Source organism: Aptenodytes patagonicus, chromosome Z (genome assembly GCF_965638725.1).
Source record: "Aptenodytes patagonicus chromosome Z, bAptPat1.pri.cur, whole genome shotgun sequence".
Classification (NCBI taxonomy): domain Eukaryota; kingdom Metazoa; phylum Chordata; class Aves; order Sphenisciformes; family Spheniscidae; genus Aptenodytes; species Aptenodytes patagonicus.
In genome coordinates, this window is record NC_134982.1 from 88481889 (window position 1) to 88497052 (window position 15164).

Sequence of the window (15164 nt, forward strand, 5' to 3'; positions counted from 1 at the left end):
CGCATATCACCCATCTCCAAGTTTCCTTGCAGCCAGGGAAATGGAACAATGGAGGGCAAGGTGCCTGACAGCCAGCAAACTGCAGGTGTTTATTTCAAAGGGGAGGAACTGAGTTTCCAAAACAAGCAGCCCTCGCTCTTTGCAAGATCTTTTTTAACCCAGTGTCATGGTTTAACCCCAGCTGGCAACTGAGCCCCACCCAGCCGCTCGCTCCCTCCCCCCCGGTGGGATGGGGGAGAGAATTGGAAGAGCAAAAGTGAGAAAACTCGTGGGTTAAGAACAGTTTAATAATTGAAATATAATAATAATAATGATAATAATAATGTAATGAAAAGGAAAATAACAAAGAAAGAGCAATAAAACCTAAGAAAGACAAGTGATGCAAGTGAAAACAATTGCTCACCACTAACTGACCAGTGCCCAGCCTGTCCCTGAGCAGCGGCCCCCCTGCCAACTTTCCCCCTAGTTTTATTGCTGAGCATGACATCATATGGTGTGGGATATCCCTTTGGTCAGTTTGGGTCAGCTGTCCTGGCTGTGCCCCCTCCCAGCTTCTTGTGCCCCCCCAGCCTGCTCGCTGGTGGGGTGGGGTGAGGAGCAGAAAAGGCCTTGACTGTGTGTCAGCACTGCTCAGCAGTAACGAAAACATCCCTGTGTTATCAACACTGTTGTTTTCAGCACAAATCCCAAACACAGCCCCATACTAGCTACTGTGAAGAAAATTAACTCTACTCCAGCCAAAACCAGCACACCCAGCAGCACTTGGCAGCGTACACGTCTGAGAACTGACTATAGCCGTGTCCTGTCCTGCTGAACGTGGGGCATGCGTGATGCTTACTCTGCTGAGATGGGGTCTTGGCACAACGCTGCATGGTACCTGGGAGTGGTACCTCATCACAGATTTCTTTTAATTTGGATTAAGAGGAGCTAAGGAACATGGTTATGCATATATATGCATATTATACAAACTTTCTCTGTAAATAAAGCTCTAGCTGCTAGGCTATAGCACATGGTGAATGGCAAATGAGGTAGCTGCGAGGTCATTTCTTCATTCAGATGTTCATCCTTTTCAGAGTTTGATAATCCAGGTTCCAATAGACGAACATAAGCCTTGTAATTTAGGTGTATTGTAGCAGCTGAAAATCAGTGCTTCTTTATGAGGCCGTGACTTAGCAATACTTTTTGAAATAGTGCCTTCATTTGGCTGTGAAGCAGCCACTGTGTTAACACGCACAGTTCACCCTTTCCTGGCGTCATGCAGTAGAGGAGTCGTGTCTCACACCACCTTTTTTCAAATGCAAAACCATGACAGCCTTGAAGTTAGGGGCAAAACTTTTTGCAGAATTTTTACATTTAGGAGATTCTTACAGAAAGTTCATATACCAGCATATGGGAATCTCACGCTGCTCCCTAACTAGTGCTCACTGATGCAAAGGCAAGTTTAGCAAAATTCATTAGGTGAATAGAGACACAGGCACATATACTGTTTTGCAGGATTAAAGACCTAGTGTCCAGTAGTTTGCTTCTGTACTTATGTGTTAAATATTTTCTGACTGTTGAGCTTTGCTTTACCTTAATTGCTCTGTGTATGTCTGTCCTGGTTTTGGCAGGGATAGAGTTAATTTCCTTCCTAGTAGCTGGTACAGTGCTGTGTTTTGGATTTAGGGTGAGAACAATGTTGATAACACACCGATGTTTTAGTTGTTGCTAGGTAGTGTTTACACTAGCCAAGGACTTTTCAGCTTCCCATGCTCTACCGACTGAACAGGCTGGAGGTGCACAAGAAGCTGGGAGGGGGCACAGCCAGGACAGCTGACCGAGAACTGGCCAAAGGGATATTCCATACCATGTGACGTCATGCTCAGTATATAAAGCTGGGGGAAGAAGAAGGAAGGGGGGGACGTTTGGAGTGATGGCGTTTGTCTTCCCAAGTAACCGTTACGCGTGATGGAGCCCTGCTTTCCTGGAGATGGCTGAACACCTGCCTGCCCATGGGAAGGAGTGAATGAATTCCTTGTTTTGCTTTGCTTGCGTGTGTGGCTTTTGCTTTACCTATTAAACTGCCTTTATCTCAACCCATGAGTTTTCTCACTTTTACCCTTCCGATTCTCTCCCCCATCCCACTGGGGGGGAGTGAGCGAGCGGCTGCGTGGTGCTTAGTTGCCGGCTGGGGTTAAACCACGACAATGTCTCAAACTGTACCACTGTAATATCCAAGTTTTCATTAAAAAACTTATCACAATTTTCTAGCAAGACCGAAGGATAATGATCCCCATTATTCCTGGCAAATGATGCAAAAATTAACATAAACGGTGCTTGTTAACTTCAGGTCCAGTCCCATATGTCTGAACTGAGATACTGAAAACCTTGGGGTTTTTTTCTGAGTGCATAATAACATACAGCTAATAACATAATAACAACAGCTTTCTTCAGTGGTGGTTTCAGGTAAGCACTCTGTACTTAAATGAATCATAGCATAAAGTGTCAAGAAAATGAGAAATGTACGGTTAGTCATTGCCCATTAAAATTTGTTTCAAGTGACTTGCCTAAATTTATTTAAGAATTCTAGCAAGGAAGAAATTCTTTATGAGTAACTAGAAATTTTTCACATCTCTAGTGAACTCATTCACTCAAGCTGTAAGTGACAGCGTACTGCTAAGTTTTGAGACAAGAACCTTTTTAATGCTATCATGGTCGTAGTTGCTATCCCACGCCCTTGCTATTACCTTGGTAATGGATTTGAGACTCTACATCCTCGTTTCCTCTTAATCTGGAAGGTAACGAGAGAATTAAGACGCTGCAGAAAAGAGGAGAAGGTGGAAGGTGAATGTTCGTGGAGACCCGGGTTGCTTAATGGGAGCTGCAGCACTAAGTGATGACCCAGGTGCCTCCTGATCTCTGAGCATCTCCCGGGTCCTGTCAGGAGCAGTCGTGGTTTCTTGGGACCTGAGTTCAGCATGACACCATCCCTGCACTCCTCTGGTGCGAGTGCCGCAGGGGTACGGATGAAACGCCAGCTGGAGGTCTAGGGGCGAGAGAGAGAGGCTGCGTCGGGGGGTCACAGGCGCAGCTTGGCTTTGGTGGAGAGACCGCCCGTCCAGAGTGCCCAGAGCTGCTGTCTCCTGGCTGGAAACCCAACAGACCTTAATCAAGGCGTACGATGAACAATTAGTGTACAGTTAACGACAGTAGAGTATATAGCCTCTAAAGAAGTTGAATTCCGTCAGCAAAATGTCTTTAATGTGCTCAAGTAATTAAGCTTTTATTTTAAAAAACTTACTTGAAAATGTAGAACTGTGGAGGTACAGGGTAGTGTGGCCAAAAGAAAAAAAAAAAAAATTAAAAAAGGACAATAAGGACAGACAAATGTACATTAGTTGATTCTAGTAGAATGGAAAGTTTGGAAAAAATCTGGGAAGGCCTAAATTAGTATTGGAAACAAATGAATGAGAAATAACAGCACAAGATCTATTTAAAACACAGATAGCATTTGAACATCACTCTGCTGATGTTTCCCTTTCTTATAATCAATGTTTTCACTTGCATTTCCCAATAATAATATTAATTACTGAATTTTTAATGATCAATTTTGCCATTATTCTTAATTATCAGAAATTAGTTTTAAAAAAGAGTTTTGCTATCATTTATGGTATTACATAAGAGGTCCTCCTTCTAAAACATAAAAAGGGTCATTTAAGCTATATTCAAGACAACTCAGAAAATCCTGTCGTTCCTCTAGCTGGTTGCATTGCATCCTAACCAGGTCTCTGACATGTGATTTCCAATTCCAAACCATCTGATACCACTGGCCCAAATCCACCAAGATTAGCTGTAGGACTTTATAATGCCTTACTAGATGAAATGACAATTATGATCTATTTTCTGGTAGATGGTGTCAAGAAAGAAATCAGGCATAGATTCATCTCTGGACAATGCAAGATGTTTCAGCGCTAATAAAGGGCAATCAAATCCATTACCTAAAAACAAACAATGCAGAACCTGTTTGAAGGTCTGAGAGTTTGTATTTCATTAATTATGATGCAGTATTGTTCAGAGATTTTCTTTAAGCTTATTAAAAGCAAATACTGAGGCTAAAGTAGCTAGGCGTGGTATTTTTACACTTTGTTATTTCCTTTCAGTATACTAGATTAGTAAAATACCTTATTAATACTGAGCATCCTTAGTACTTGTAATGAGATAACTTACATTTGTGATCTTACATCCCTTACTTCAGGCAGCAAGACTTTTAGGTGACATCAACGGCAGGTACTTGTTCAACATCAGATACGTGTCATTTATTTAGGTGCCTAATTTATACATCCAGTTCCGAAAGTCCAGGTTACGTAGTGGGACCATGAATTTGCGTGATCCTTCCCTTTGGCAACTTCCCTGACATGAAGTCTTTTCCTCCTCCTCTTCATACGAAGGTCACAAATGACAACAAACTGATTTTTCACGCCGAACTTCTGGACTGATGTTCTGAGACGATGCAAGTGCAGAGACACACACAAATATTCTGTTTTTCTGCCATGTGGGGATCTGGCTAGGGGAGCCAAATAAACTGTTTTGCAGGATGTCCTTCTGGGAGCCATGGTGTTCAATAAGAACCGTTTTGTACAACAACAGTGTTTTTCCAAATGGATCGCTGTCTTGGCATGACTTTATTCTAGACCAGCACTTACCTGAGCAGCTTCTGAGGAACCGCGGTTATTTAATAGCCTGTGAGTACCTGCTGCAGTTTATTTCACAGTATGGGTAGCTCGTCACTCGAAGGAAGACAAGAGAAGTGAAACTTCTGCTGGCTGCGATCGGAAAAAATGAATGTGATAATCTGGTTGTTTATTTTCACACAATAAAGCTTGTATTTAATTACTTTTAAAGTCACAACAGTAAAGATGGATTGGTTTGCCTCCCCCCTCTTAATATTCTAATAAGAAATAAATTTGTGAACTTGTTTTAATTCTCTCTCAACACTTTATGCCAGTGTTTATACCCTTTAAATTGATATTTTTGAAGTTTCTTACTATCTCATCGTTCTTTGCTGTACTCCATTTGATTTTTTGCTTGTGCGTCACTGCTGTGAAGTCAGAGCATCATACAGCGTGTGCAAGCAGAACCGACCTCAGTCCTAGTCCTCACATAACGTTGTACAAAGAGACCCTGAAAGGGTCATCCATACAGAAACTGACGCCATTCCTCAGTTATTTTAAGTGTCTCAAACTGTTAAATAATGAGTCCAGATTCTGCAAGCTAGTGGGGAGAATTTCTTTTATTGATAACAAAAATTGTGGTCTTACCATCAGAGTGTACGTGGCAACTGAAATGAGACAGAGGACAAAGAATTGGAAGATTGGCAATTAGGAATGAGAAGAATTCTTCATTAGCTTTCAAAGTCTGCCTGATACCAGGTTAGAGATGAATATAAATGAGAAGTCTTTGGATTTAAGTCCCTAGCTTGTTGTGTTAATGTCTACATTCTATATATAACCATAGCAACACTCTTAATATTTGCTAGGGAATAGGGGTTGGCGTTCTGATGCTTCTTTGGTAAAATCCATCCTTCATAAAACTCCGTTTCAAAATTTCCGTACAGACTGTAAGGCAGCAGCAGGGCACAACCCCACTTTTAAAACACGTCCTGCCACTTATCTGCAGCAGCAAGGACTGAGGTCTGGCTACCCCCTTCCCACGGCACCGCACCTTGGGAGGGTTTTGAACACCAAGAGAATTAGGTGACGTTGATAAGCTTTCCGAGATCCGCTGGCATGGAGCTAACCTAAGGCACCTTCCACTTGCAGTGGAAGGACTGGTTGCCTGGTACTGTGTCTATAAACTTTATTTATAAAACAGAGGACTGGACCTCCATCTCCCCAGGAGCGCTCAGAGTTTACTTGTGCATGGCCATCACCTGCAATAATCAGGGCAGAAGATTCACCATCCCAAACGAGTGAAGCAGTTCTCATGAAGTTAACAATGAAGAGCCTGTCCTCATCCTTGCAAAAAATACTATCTAATCACAGGAAAAATATTGCACTATCCATTTGCTTTTAAGTTTTCTTCATTACCTGCATCAAAAAGTTGTTTTTACTGTTGGTCAGATATTCCTGTCTTCAGTGGTCAAGTATGAAACTGCAAATTCAGGTCAACAAACTGCCTCTTAAGTGGGCCACAATTTCAGATGGATGCAGAATACTGCCAGGAGAATTCAAAACATCAAAACCATTAAATGTTCGTTTCTCATCACAAGCAAATGTCTTGATCACTCACTTGTAAAAAGTTAATCCTTTTTTAGTTCAGAAATTCTGGAGCTTCTGAGGAGATGTTTATACCATGACGTATCTAATGGATAGGCATTTACCATATGTGCTCCATACCACGACACAGGAGTTGCAAGAAGGTGGATAAGGTTTTTGAAGAGCCTACTCTCACCGCATCTGAAGTTTCTGTAGCATATATCTGGCTTGAACTAATCATTTTTTAGAGAGTTCAAAAATTTTGTGGATGATATTACCAGATTTGTTGCTCTTACTGACTGGTTGTTGACGGTTTCTCTTGGTCAGGAATTAAACTCATAAAAGGACTGGATTTTAAAACAAAAGGTTCTCTAGCAGTGTAATACATATTAAACCATGGATGTACCAAAATAAGATTAAAACTCATTTAATTAAATCCCGTTTAGCAATCTATAGAAATGTATCACATAAAATATTTCTATATACTAAGTCATTACTTTGCTGACAGCTCCATTTTAAATTAGTACAAATGTTTTGACTGATAGAGAATGGAAAATACTCTTAAAGACTGAAGCTTTTCAAGTAAGTTCCATTTATATTTTTTCTTTTAAATTTTGATGCTTTCATGTAGTGAATAGGAAATAAGAGGTAAGTCCAGCCATTAAGTAACTCCGCTCCTGGACTTAAAGCGCGAGTTATTTTTGTTTTAGTCATGATGCTGTATATGATTTTGTTTTGAACTCACTTGAAAAGACTTTTGTTAATAAGCACAGGCTGTGTAAATTGTTGCGCACAGACTTCACTGAGCATTGGCTTTCAGAAGGGGAAGCTAAGTGTAAAACCAGAATATTCTGTCCTAGCAGAACACATTTTTGTCAAACATAAACGAAATAAGAGAATAAAACTGTCTTGTTGGGATGTTGTTGAATAAACTACTGTTTGTAAAATACATGGGAAAGCCTATAAAACTAGAAGCTTATAGAAAACCACTATCGCTATTAAAGAGAAAACACAATTGATTTTGTTCTTTATAGCTTGTATTCCACTTTGATTTACCTTGCTCCCAAATGTTTTGCTCTGCTTGGTCTTTTTCAAACATCATGCCCCTACTTTCCTATTTTTGTTAGACGAAGAAGCATTGTTCAGCAACCCTGGCAAAATTTCTGGAGATACAAATCTACACTCAAGACTATGACTTAAGTTGCTGCCAAATATGTAACTGAAAATCATGATGTAATTTAAGACTCTCCACTGTAGAAAACTGAAGATTACTGATGATTCAAATATAGGGAAAAAAACCCAAACAAACCAAGAACTGCCAAATCTTTTCTTGCAGAAAAAGCCTGATTTTTTTGGTAAAAGTTTTCAGAGAAGAAAAAAACATATCAAACGTGTGTCTGAAATGTTATCTTTTAGTAGTATTTACTGTTTATACTTACACTGTAAGAATGTCAGAGCACCTTAATTAGTTGGAGACTTATCCAGTGCCTCCGAAGTGAAAGTAAGGCAGAAATAGGACCTTTGCCACAATAAAATTGATGCTATTTGTCATATGCTGCTTCTGTCTTCAGTTTTAAACTGGGAAGTGAGATGTCATCGTTAGCAGGCTATGAACATAATTTTTGAAAACAATACCAATTTTGTTCTTTCTTATGATTCAGTAAAGAAATAGTTAACATTAAGAAAGAAGGAAAAAAGGTTTATGAAATTCAAACAAAATCACATTCTTTTATACTAACAAAGCATGACGTTTTACTATGAGGTTAACTGAGGAGAAGCAGATGGAAATTTACAATGCATATACTGCCATCAGAAAAGCACCAACCTGCCACGAAAAAGAAAATACAAGAAGTAAAAAAGGAAGTTTGGACAAGTTACTGATTGCGTTGTTTGCTAGACCTTCGTAGACACTAACTGGAAAACAAACCAGGTATGTGACTTGTACGTGTGTTCTTTTCATCCAGCTCCACCAACTCTCTTTGCAATTGCTTGTGAGCTCCTATTTCAATTTTTTTGGCAATTCTTTTAGTTTTTCTGCAGTATCAAGAATGGGATATTGTTATAACATAGGAAAATTCCTCTTCTTGCTCTTTTTTTTTCAATATGAAATTTTTAGGCCCTTAATACTAATCTATTTCGATTGTGTCTGAGCAGACCGTCTTTCACACTGACCAGTCTGGCCTTTTGGCCTCATTTTTCTTGCAACTACAATACCACCAACAAAGCAATAAACACTGAACCTAGTTACCACAACATACCTAGTTCTAATCAGTCAGTTTATATCTGTGCAAACTCTAGACCAACAACAAATACAAGGTAATTTGTGGTTACTGTTGTTTACCTCAACTTAGAGAAAGGAAAGCTCAAAGTACAATACCGATTTATGGATTAAGTCAAGTTTTCCAATTCAGTTGGGAGAGCTGGCATTCAGAAATGTCAGCTTTTTAACAGAAAACTTTTTACTTGAAAACTTACTAAATATGTCCTGGTCCTCCTTAGTGATTTCAGAGGTGAGGTATTTAGTGCAGGTGTGCACTTCAAATTAAAAAGAGAAAACAAAACCCCCAAAAAACAACAAAAATTCCAAGAAACTATTGTGAAAATGAAAAATGACAGAGCGCTGTGGATTTCCATCTCCCTCCTCTTCAGAGGGAGCGATTGCCAGCCTGATTTCCAGAGGAAGCAACGCTTAGAGAGTCGTGTTGTCCCTACCTTAGTAGTAAGCTTTGACTATAGTGGAATGATGGTGGGAAAGCCTTGAAGATTGTAAATTCCTATTAGTTTTGTAGAAATAGACTGTTCAGTAGCGAGACCTCAATAACACTCCTGTAGAGACAACAGCCAAAATAGGAACCCTTCTGTGACTACGCATTATGTACCCAGGATCTGAGGCAGGAAAACAGTAATTCACCAGCTTCTGCTCTTAAAAAAAAAATCTATTTATAAAGACATTTTCATTTATGTCCTTTTATCACGTGCCATTTCTCACAACACATGTATAGCTTATTACCCAGCAAAGGCTCCTGAGCTGTCAAATACCTGACCTGAGTCAACGTGCTCCAGTTTTGGAATAAGCAATATAAGAGTGCAGAAGAATGTGAGAGGCTATGAGATTAAAATTAAGTGGTTTTCTATTACAGTGAAGGCAGTAAGGACAGCATTCAAATGCATGAAAAACATTAAGTTTCCACACACAGATCATCCTCTCTCTTGCTGCCTTGATACACGCTTCTGTAGTTAGAGGTATATGGACAGCAGGGGAGGCTGAGAACTAGTGAGAACTAGAAGGAGAATTAAATAGCTGTGAAAACATAACAGAAAGGAAAATAAGAAAGCAGAAATGAGATAGAGAAAGAATGAAAGAGAGAAAGAAAGAAAAAGAAAGAAGGAAGGAAGGAAGGAAGGAAGGAAGGAAGGAAGGAAGGAAGGAAGGAAGGAAGGAAGGAAGGAAGGAAGGAAGGAAGGAAAGAAAGAAAGAAAGAAAAAGAAAGAAAGAGAGAAAGAAAGAAAAAGAAAGAAAGAGAGAAAGAAAGAAGGAAAGAGCAAGCTGATTTAAAGTCTAGATCTGAACTGGATCTTTGGATTTTTTGAAATGAAAACAATTTTTCAAATAAGAAATGGCCATCCAGTGACACTTGGAAGATGTTTAACATCTGTATAAGGAAAGCTAATTAACAATGTGCTCTGTCTTTTAATTCTGGAGAAGTGCGGTTGTATACAAAGAGTTAGAAGGTAACTTTAAACAAGAAACTTACTCCTGGTGAAATTTTATTTATGACTCACTGAGAACTTACAACTTTGATGGGTGAACAACTGTTTTTGTTATGCATATATTATATGGTAGATATTTCTATCTAGGTATAATCTTCGTTCTTTAATTTTCTCTTCTTAAAATGCACATTACTTCACATGTTTAGCTGATATGATTAGATCATTTTCATTTACCTGATGTAATGAATGCTATCTGCATCCCTGTAATATGTTTTTATTCAGAAAAACTAGAAACATTGTACATGACTGAACAAAACTGTGGGCAGGCAAAGGGCACAGCTTCTGCAGGAGCACGTTAAGTAGTTTTGAGGCACTTCTCCCTGTAGAATTCACGTGCTGGGTCACTCGGTCTTAAGTGCTTATCCAGGGGATCATAAAGTGGATTAAAATAGCCCAGAACTTTCAAAACATGCTGACCATATGCCATCCCTTCCCTGTCCCCAAACTACAGCAGTATCTTCTGCCAAGGTGGTCCCACGCCTCTCCAAGCACCTTGTGGAAGGGGCCACCCAGGCAGCAGAGACCTGTGGAGCCGTTTGATCAGTTCGTCTGGCCAGGCAATCCCAGAAGAGACCTTGCCCACCTCTTCGGTGGGGAGCACCTGCCCCTTCCCCATTCGCCTTGGTGCTTGCTCCATGCCCACCTCTCCCCGCAGCTCACCCTCAGCACCAGGCCAAGCCAACAAGCCTCGGCAAGGAGAACCAGGGCAGGCTGTCCTGGGAGCGCGGGCTGGGGATGGTGCTCCTCTGCATGACGCGATGGTCCGTGCCCAGCTTGGGGCGATGGCTTCTGTTTCTAAAAGAGCAGAAATAACATATAAAATACTTTTTTTGATCCTTTGACCTGTGTGCTAATGCAATTAATAACTCTTGTTAAACAATGGCGTGAGAATTATTACATGGTGCAGCTGTACATCTGCAGCTGGGGATTCTTCCCACTGCGAACGGGGTCTCTTCTTCTGCGGCACGTAGTGCTGCTTCAGCCCTTCATCTCTGCAGCAGGTTGAGGTGTGCGGGCAGCAGGTGGGTCCCCTCCTCATGATACGGGAACTTGTTCCCTCACCGCCGAAGGCAGCAAGCTGGGAGGGCAGTCCTTCGCTGGACTTCTGCAGCAGCAGAGCTGGCTTCTGGTAATCCACGGCTCACCCTCACTGTGTTAGCAGCTTTCCACAACTCAGTAGTTGCTTTCACAGCTCCGTTCTGCTACAAACTGGATCTGGTTTACATTGAAAAAGTGTCATTTTTCTTTCTCCTTCTCCTCCCATCAGGTCATTTTCCACCCCCTTTACACTTTTGATTCAACATTGGGCTGATATTGCATTATTTGATCTGATACAGTAATACTAGAAAAAATGGACAAAGTAGATGTTAATAAGTATCCAGGAGTGGATAACATTTACGGGAGTGTTCCTCAGAAACTCAGATAAGAAACCACAGAACTGGGTCTGGGGTCTATCTGTCATTGGAGGAGCCATCGGAGGCTGCCAGTATGTTCAAAAACAGCTTTAGCGGAATGCCGAAGCAATGGGGCTGGCTGCCATTCCTGGTGAGATGATACAGAGGTAATACAGAGAATGAGATCGAGGGACACATAGGTGTATGCAGTCTGTTGGGAAGGTGTTGGAGAGGCTCCGGTGAAGTCTTGCATCACTGGCGTTTGGAGGAAGGGCGGTAAGTATGCCGATAAAGGGGGTCGTGTGGGCATAATAATCCTCTTGCATTTTCAAAAAGCCTTTGAGAAGCTTTTTGTAAAGCTCATTAAACTTTGTAAAGAAACTAAGTTGCCACAAGATTGGATGGGAGGTTGGTTTTTGGGTTGAAAGCTGGTATAAGAAGAGGAAGTGAAGGACTGGGCTTAGCAGTCACTCTCCCGGAGGGAGGGGATTCATGGAGTCAGGGAATAATTCACGTCGGAAGGGACCTCTGGAGGTCATCTAACCCAGCCTCCACCCCAAGCACGTTTAATAAGCTCAGATTGCACAAGGACTTTTCCAGTGAAACCGTGAATGCCTCCAAGGATGGCAATTCCACAACTCGATACAAAATCCTTGGGATTTGTGCTGGTTTTCCTTGATACCTCCACCAGTGACCTCTGGAGAGCAGTCAGCAGTGAAATCTGTTGGGCTGGAGGAACAGTAACCTCTGGCCAGGAGCGCCTGCACCATCTCTGAAGTTGGCTCAAGAATTCATGTGGGGAAAAAAAACCAAACCCATGCTTCCAAGCCCGATCAACCCTACACCATTTTTCTGGCATAGTTGTACTGAAACATACTGGTGGTCCTTAACTCTGTCCCGCTATTCATTCCTCACTTTCCCATCCACAGGCAGCTTTTGTTGGTTTGAATGTGGCAGATGGCTACAAAACCAGAAAAACTCCTTTTGTTTGCTCATGCTTTGTCCGTGCAGGGGGTCTCAGCTGGCAGATCTTGCAGCAGCAATCTCTGTAGTGTGGATGAGCACCGATAAACTCAAGCCTATCACAGGTTATATTTTGCTACATTAGGAGGAAACACCTCTGTTCACCAAAATGGCTTACTGTTATCTGGAGTCACCTTCTATCTTTGGAAAAAAACTGGAAATTTACCTCTCCTAGAACAACGTAGTTTCTCATGCACCTAAAGCTGCTCGTAACATCAGCAGCAGCTCTGTGCAGCGTGCAGGCTCGGCTAACGAGTGGGCTTGGCAACAACTTTGAATCCAAGTGCATTAAATCCCCTCGCTGTCCTGAAAACATGGGCCTGTTAGTCCTATGTGAACCGGTGCAAGTAAGGATACAGCTTCCACAAGGAAAAAATCCTCCTCCTTGGCTTGGCTGCAGTTACCTCCTTGCCGTGGAAAATATCATTACCCTTTTGTCAGCACAGGCTGCGTGTTTGTTTTCATTGCTTTACCTGAGGTACTTGCTGGAAAGCTGCAACAGAAATAATCTGAAACAGAATAATAATGTTCCATTGTAAAATGCGCGGGACCAAATATGCCATAGTTTTCTGCACCCTGTGAAAGACTCCCTCTTCTGCAGTTTTGTCGTTGCATGTCAGCAGCAGTGACAAATGCCTGCTGGCTGAAATGTTTGCTGACCATAGGATATTCAACTTCCAGATTGCCAAACAGGGAACAGTCAAGCAATCCTCGATAATCCTCTTCCCTCAGTTAAACAATCTTTTATGGCTTTCCCGTGCAGTGCCCACGTAACTTGCAGAATGCATCTGAGGTAACGGTGCCAAGGAACTTCTCTGTTCGTGATGTTTATTACCCTGCAAAGTGAACTCGTTTCCTTTTCTGCTTTTTGTTTGTTTGAAATGTATTACGCAGTCCCTCAGCAATGCGGATGAAAATGGGGTTATGGACCTTTCACAGAGTAACAGGCAGCATTTTCGCCCGATTTTAAAGCTTGCTTTTTAAATGTTGTTTTAAATCTTCTGATTGCTGATGTGTTACTAAAACAGTACGGTATTTTAGTGCTGCAAGCTTTAAGTGCTGTTCATCAGGTGAGATGAATCCTGCATCCACTATCTGCATAATTTGCCAGAATTAATGCTTCTTGCAGTCCTAATTAGTTTCCCAGGTGGTTCAAGGAAGGAGTGAGAGGAAAACAAGTGTTTTCTGCAGCCCTCCATCTCTGTTGGTACCCCTGCCCTTCGCACCCTTGGGCGGGGCTAGGTCCACAGCAATGACTAAGCTATGCTAATTGGAGTTTGGGTTAATTGGGTCACTTCTCACCAGGGCTGCCTTACTTACCAGCCCAGTTTTTCCTGGTGTTACATCTCTCTCTGTGTGTGCGTGTCTGCATATGTCTATATCTGTGTAAATGTATGTAATATATATATGTATGTAAATGTATATATGTGTGCATGTGTGTATATATATTTGCGTATGTGTATGTGTGTGCATATGTATGTATTTAGCTACACTAGGTTTTGTTCACTAGTGTTGTAAAAAACTTTTCTCTCAAAAGTTTCCTCATTTTCAACATCTAGACCACTACAAGTTCAAATTTTAGGATCCCAGGGGATATTCAGTGCCCTCTAAAAAGTACATTAATAGACATGGTTGAAAGAGCATGATGTCTCCGAGTATGTTTGCTCTCATGAAATGAACTTCATGTATCCAGTGTTTGGACACTACTGAGGATTTGGATGTGGAAGACGATACATCACAGTCTGAGGATCAGCTGGGAAAAAAATAGTGGCTTCTTTTGATTGCCTGCATTTTTTTAACTCACCTAAGAAACATGGATTCAAACTTTTTTTTAGTGGGGGGGAACAAATCCAACCCCCCAACTGTCATTCGTCTTTTAGTTTTCTAAGCAACACGAGATTGAAAAGTGGAAGAAACTGGAATGTGACAAAACATGGGGAAACAAAAATGTTGGTAAATTTTCTGTTGTTTTTGTTTGTTTGTTTTATGTTTGTTTTTTGTTTTTTTCAATAGGTCCCATAGAATTTATAATAAAAATATAAAAAGTAATACTTGACTTCATTAGCATATAATAGATAGTAATGCTTATGCTTTTTAAAAATGGCCTGGCCAATCAATATAAAATTGGTATAAAACTTTGGCAGTGACATCAGTTGTCATCTCCCACATTTGCCAATAGTGGAATAGTACCTTTCTCAGATGGACTGTTGCTGTCAAAGGTCTGTTAATCTGTGGATAGTCGTATCAAGACCTGTGTTGAATGAGTTCTTGCCCGTGGGATTAACAGCAACATGTCTTCACATAATAGAGGGTGTCTGTTTATCATGAAATGTGCCTAAAATATTTTTACTCCGTTTTTTTTACTCTGATGTGTATAGTGGTATCTGACAGATAACATGCCATTTTAGAATGGATTTGGTTCCCCGTATTTGTGTTTATTTTATTATAATTAGAGATCGTCCTTTTTGAAAACAGCGCTTTAAACAGCACAGGGAGGCTAAAAAATCTGTGTGGACATTTAAGAAATTATCAGCCTAATATTGAAAAAACAGATACTATTTACCTAAAAAAAAATATACTTTAAGAGAGGATTTGGTCCACTGCTCTCCTTCAGCTCTGATGGTCCCTCGGTGCAGGTCTCTCCTCTGGCGCAGGTGAGCTGTGGCAGCGACCTGGTGTCGCGACGTTGGTCCTTTTTCTGCAGGGCGTCAGCAGAAGCGTGCCCTGCAAACGCCCCCCGCAC